General features: G+C 51.5%; 1 long non-coding RNA gene across 1 annotated transcript in view; it reads right to left on the bottom strand.

The window, feature by feature from the left end:
• Positions 1-2,581, bottom strand: part of LOC109295552 — a 13,835-nt gene extending 11,254 nt beyond the window's left edge. Inside the window, exon 1 of the long non-coding RNA XR_002096762.1 lies at positions 2,440-2,581. This is a non-coding gene — a long non-coding RNA (uncharacterized LOC109295552). The remainder of the gene's footprint in view (positions 1-2,439) is intronic.
• Between the last annotated feature and the right edge of the window lie 3,783 nt (positions 2,582-6,364).

Raw genomic sequence — 6,364 nt, 5'->3', positions numbered from 1 at the left:
TTTCAAACTGACTTATGTCCACTGAACATCTGTTGTGTTACAGGTTTAAACCACTTTCTGATCACTTAAACTGGTTTATGTGTAATGTCTGTCCCTAGCCAAAGCAGCCCCACAGGTTGCTCGTGGCCCTCCAGCTCATGCACCTCTGCTGCTCTCAGCCAGGGGCTGGGCTTGCTCTGGGAAATGCAAAGGATTAATTTGCTGGAGCAGCTTTATTGTTAGAAACAAAAGGACTGGCAAGCAAAATGTCTTTGAGGCATCTGGCCACCTTCAGAAAGAGATGCAGCGTCTCCAGCTTCAAGAAAAGACTTCATCTCCCAGCAGCAATGACACTTTCAGTCCAAGCACCCTGCCAACCCATGCACTGCAGCTAAATCCCTAAGCAAACCAGTTGATGTGCAGACCGACCAATACCCCACAAGCCAGATGTTTACTGTGGAGAGGGAGAAAAAAAGCTGGGGTCTCTAATGCAGTCCACGCTCTTGCTCTGGATTGGATCTGCGTGCTCAGGTATTGCAGCGATGGAAGGTCAAACAAAGCCCACAGGCAGGTGGACAGTGCTTGGAAAAATAAATTAGCCGGGTTACTTTCTTGTCTGTTTATAAAAAGCCAATTTATCTTTCAGCTCCAGACTTCTGCTAAATAATATACAAGCTAACCAAGGTGAAGGAACACACTCTCAGCCTCTTCACAGCCAACCAAAGGTCACGGAGCCAGGGAGGGAAGCCCTCTTCAGAGATGCGGCTATTGGAGCTGAATTTGCAAAGCAGAGGCACTCTGTGTGTTAGACAGGCAGGCTGCATGGGCAGGACATTTTCCGTGTCCTTTTAGCGGTCCCTGCAAACAAGCAAGAGAGGAGCCGTGCTCTTGTACACTTCACATAGCATGTGTGCAGACCATAGGGCAAAAAATCACGTGCACACCTGATCATGGAGGACCAGCCAAGACACTTCTGGAAGTCCAATCCGAGTTGTTTGATTCTGACTCAGCTGATCTATTCCCAAGTTAATACAGCACTGCATTCTTGAGACTTGGACCATGCCTATTATTTATTATTTGTGTTTTCACAGCACTTAGCATCTCAGTCCAGGCTCAGCACCCCTCAGGCCAAGCACTGTACAGCCTCATGACTAACAGAAATTGCTATTTATAAGATGCCTGCAACTTCTAGCTGTAGATCTGTCAAAAACATGACAAGGTCTAAGGAAACTCGGTAAGGAAGCAGCTGAGGTCCTGGCTGTCAGTGAGCAAATCCAGCTGTTCTAGCTGGCCTGACAGCATCCTCGTCTACACCATTCTGGAGGGAAGTGGCACACGTGAGAACAATGCATTAGGTACACCCACCACTACACAGGTGCACGTGTCCCCTGAGAACACCCAGAGAGAAAAAAGCCAGTCACTGGTGGCAACAAAAGGATTATAGCTGAGTGCACGTGGAAAGTGGGATCTGCTGTTTCAAGTGACAGGGCAAGCAGCTCTGGAAGGTGAACCTGCAAAGGAAAGAGAGTTGCTCAGGAGGAAACGTAGGGAAACAACCAGCCGAGCTGCATGACCCTTCAGACAGAGAAGTGGAGCGGTTATAGGAAATCAGAGAGGCAGAATGCAAGCCCAGAGCCTGATGTCTAGAATACAGAGAAGGAGAAAAGGAGCAGAAAGAAGCACTAATGAGAAATGCAGAGGTTTTGAAAGGCAACGTCACACTGAGCCCAGCCCACCTATGCTGACTTAGTGGGCTGACACGGTGTACACTAGTTTATCTACAGTGGGAGATTACACAGCAGCAGGACAAACCCAGGGGGAACCTACAGCTTCCAAGCTACACTGGGTGCCATGGCACAAGCCTCTACCCAGGCCCACCAGGTGTGCTAGCTGGGCTTGTTTCATGAACAATCAATGCACAGCACCACACCAGGGCATCCCAGTAGCAAAGAATAGCGGAGGTTGTTTTCTTGCACACTAATGCAACTCTGGGTACTGAGGACCCTTCCTCATGCAGACCCTCTTTGATTTTTGCATTCTGCAGGGTCTGAGGAGGTCCCCTGCCATGTCCTACGAATGGACAGAATTGCCCTTCCGTTTGCCAGACAGTGCAGTTATCAAAAAGCCACTAATAAGCCCAAGGGCAGGCCCAAGGAAGCAATACCGAACAGCACAAATCAGCTTGGCCTTGGCTGTGTGTTCGGGAGGCAGCACTAGTTATATGCCTTCTGCTGATGTCCTGAATCCCAGATGCAGCAGGCAATGCCCTCCCATGGCATGAGCGTGTGATGAAAGGAGGGCAGCAATTCCTGCTCAGCTCATCAAACCAACCCTCTGCAGGGATCCCTTCTGCCCTCCCCAGCAGGGAAGGCTGTGCTGGGGCTGGGATGGAGACTTTCGACAGGCACACTGGACTAAAGGAGTTGGATCTACCCATGTACCTCATAGGAATCACCTTACCTGGGCACTCAGCAAAATTATTTAAGCCACATGAACGATCTGCAGTGAAATCAGGGCCTTCTCTTCTCTCTCTAGCGTGAGGAGGCTCCCCCTGTTTCCAGTCATATTCTGTATTGCATTCATGGAGCAGAAGCACATCTGCAACACTACAGGGAACAGCAGAGAGAGGCAGGTGATTTCAGAGAAAGGGCTGGACGCTCTGGGGGCAGCGAGCATATGGCACGGTGCTCCTGCAACAGGCACACTCCACACAGTGAGAACCCACAGCCAAGCGTGTGCAACTGGCAGCTGTTTCCGTTAAGCACCTTGCAGATGTGCAAGCACCTTGCAGATGTGCAAACACACACAAGACCGACCACGTCAGGCAACCCAGGAAGACGTGCAGCTTCCTTCATCTGCTTCCCACGTCCAAGGTGACTCATCCCTTCGGCAGTTTGCCTAATCTGAAGCTGGATCTGTGCTAGGGCTCACATCGCGTGGGCAGGGAACGCGCGGATTATTAGAGATGCGGAGCCAAAGGTCAGCCTGTATTTAGCCACTTGCATCTCTTGTAATTTGCTTGCTCGTTTTAAGTGAGCAAGAAACACATCTTCTCTGGGGTTTCAAGCTCATCTGATGGCTTTTCATGCCTGACTGAAGCACCCTCCCGCAAGCTCCAGCCCTTGTTAAAGGTCCCCCACAGCACAGTGAAGGCATCAGAGACATCCTGGGCCTGTAGTTTCATTCAGCAAGCTGGGAGACCTACACATGCTATGAAACACATCGCTTCAACAGGCATCTGGACCGTGCTACTGAACCAACATGACAAGGCTATAAAGATGCCTGACAGGACCATGCAAAAATACTGTCCCTGCCCCAAAGCCTAAATATCCATCATGTGCACATGGTGTAATGATGAAGAACACTTTTACCTGGACAGCCACAATTTTTTCCCTGATTTTTTCCCCCTCGGGAAACTTGCCGTGTCCCCGGTTTGAGGGTCATTGAGCCACACATTTGGGATAACATTTTCAAGAGTGGCTAAATGCCTGAGGGCAGTGGTGCTCAACTTTCCAGCTGTGTCAGCCGGATGTGTGGTGCGGGGCTGATCCATGGGCTGGATCCAATGTGGGATCAGCCACTCCCCCACCACCAAACTTCTGCACCCTTGGGGAGCCTCACGGGCCAGAAGACAGCTCTGAGAGCCAAATCTGGTTCACGGGCTGAAGGCTGAGCACCCCTAGCTTTAAGTGAGAGCTAATGACCCTTCTCAAGTGTTCCCAGCTCTCACAGGCACTAGGTGGCAAGGAAATTCTCCAGTCTGAGGAATATGCAGGTATAACTGCAGGGTCAGGAGCTGGAGCAGAGATGCCCAGGGAGCTCATGCAGGGGAGGGGAACAGCAGGGGACCAAGCAAATTGCTTCTGGGCTCCCCATTGCTCTTGGTGTGGATTGCTCTGGCAGTGCCCCTCAGAAGGGAGTGGGGGAGGCACTTTCTGCTGCCACCCTTGGTGCTGACTGCTGGTCAGTCCTGGCACCCAACACGAGCAGCGCAAACCCCCGGGATGACCACAAACACGGACCGTTCCTAAGCACTGCACGTGCATCACGTCTAATCGCAGGCCTGAAGTGAAAACTGCTGTCACTGCACAGGCAGAGAGCAAGGCCTGTAATTGCCTATGTTGTGGACAAGGTTCTTTGTGTGAATCTGATATCTTTTATTAGACCAACTTAAATAGTTGGGGAAAAAATTTTCTTAGCCAGCTTTTGGGTCGGCCGCACTCACCAACAAGCACTCCCCCATACAGGCACCGGCTTTGCAAACCCCAGTGCTAATTAAAACCCCTCCATCCCAGACTTAAGAAAAGAGAAGTGATGAAAAAATGCAGAGAAACCATGTGATCCAGAGCCTTTATCCATGGAAACAGCAAATGCTGCAGCACCAGTGTTTTGGGCATGTTCATTCAAGCTGCAGTGGGTAAAGCCGAGCAGATAAAGCCACCTTTATCAGTCTCCCTCACCAGCCAGAGCTGTCCTGTGACCTTTCCACATGGATGCCTTTGAACAGGTCATCTTGTGGCTGGCTAATCTGCTTTTCTCCACCAGAAATAGGCTTTCCAGGTGCTTGGCCACATTAACAGTGCCACTGGTATGACATTAGGGCCCACAACCCTACTCACAAGGAGGACCCCGCTGTGCTAAGCACTGTACAGATGCACAGGCAAAGTCCCTACCCCAGACAGCTCAGAGCTGGGTTTTCCTTGTAGCTCAGGCCATAATAAAGAAGGTGGCTGGAGGCTGAGCTGTTCTCAGTACTTCACAGCTATAGTCTAAAGTGGAGCTTGAGGCAACTTTACCTACTCCTTCCCTGTGGCTGCAGGGGCAGGGCACTGATTTTTCCTGTGGCAGATGGTGTTTTGGATGTTGATCCTCAGAGTTGCAGGTTTGCAGGGGCGATGCTGGGGCGTCCTTTGGTGAATGACAGCCCACACTGGGAGCCCTGCCCCGCACGCTGAGCCTCGCAGCTCAGCCAAGGGGATTTTGGCATGGATGGAGCTGAGCATAGAGCCCATGCCAGCTGAACTGCACCCCCCAAGAAAAATAGTGGTCCATCTCCTTACACTTCCCCACCCCGGAGGACACAGCACTTGGGCAGTTCCTTGTACGCAAGCACTGACCATCAGGGCCCCTTGAGGCCAGTCAGAAATGGTGGTTACACAATACATATTCATCGTTGCAATTAGCATTGCATACTAATCAGCGTCTAGCACAGGCAGGAGGCCCAAGGCAAGGACGGTGCATCAGGGAGTTATTAGAATTACTGCAAATTTACCGTTGAATGATAAGCCCGTAACAGCACAGACATGCCTTCCCCTTCCAGCATCACAGCTTCGCAGGCCACCTCCCCTGCAGGTGCCCGCTGCTGCATCTGCCTACAGCAAAATCCAACTGGAGGATGAGAAACGCATCGTGGCAGACCTAAAAAAAGTGCCCTTGGTTACCTACGTTACTCCCAGTCCCCAGCAGCACTCTTTGCACCAGGCTCGCTCTTCTTTCTTTTCCTTTTGCATCTGATTTTTCAAGCCACGGTTTGTTGCTTTTCTCCTCCCCTACCACGCTCTGGCTGCAGCTCGCAGGTTGGTTTTGCCAGCGGCACCTTTAACACCATGGGAAAGAGGGACTGGCCCCAGAGCACTTGCAGAAGAAGGCTGTGGCACACTGGTTTTCCCTCCCACCCCAAACCAGCTGGGATATCCTCCCCTAACTGACTCCTTCTAGAGCCTTAATTTGTAAATGAAGGTTGCAACTTGAACATGAACAGGAAACCAGAGGAGCCCAAAGGAAACAGGGCTCCCCAGGCCTGGCCATAACCCTAAGATTTCCTGGCTGTGTCACAGGTTACACAGCCAGGACCACTGCAGTCATCTTTAACCCATCTTCCCCCAGTTCAACCCAATTCAAACCAGAGCTCTCCTGGAAGTCAGAAGGACTCCTCACAGGCACACAGGATTGCTGCCTCAGTCTTCAATGGATTCATGCCAGAAGTGAAAGGCCAATTGGCATAATTGGGAGCAGGGTGATTAACGGCATACACAACACAGCTGTGGCCGGTGTTGGGCGTGCCGCAGGGCGGGGAGGGCACAGCACAGTTACCGGAGCAGCTTGCTTGGCCAGGAGTGAATGGAAGAGCTGCATGCTACCCGGTAAAAAGATCTGCCATGCCTTTGCAGGCACTACGTGGACCCAGCTGGAAACAGAGCAGGCGGCTGCAGTGCTATTGGCTATGCTGTCTGGAAGCCAGAGGTTTGCACCCTAATGCATTCCTGAAGCAGCCAGCACCCTGAGCAGGGGGGAAGAGGGGCTGTTTGATGGGACGGACCCCACTCCAAGCCCTGAAGGAGACTGCTTTTCGGTTCATGTAACAGTAGATCTTTGCTAGAGCCTG

This window comes from Gavialis gangeticus, unplaced genomic scaffold (assembly GCF_001723915.1).
Source record: "Gavialis gangeticus isolate Ggan-Ray unplaced genomic scaffold, GavGan_comp1, whole genome shotgun sequence".
In the NCBI taxonomy this organism is placed as follows: Eukaryota; Metazoa; Chordata; order Crocodylia; family Gavialidae; genus Gavialis; species Gavialis gangeticus.
The sequence above is the reverse complement of the archived record's forward strand: the minus strand, read 5'-3'. Positions and strand labels throughout refer to the sequence as shown.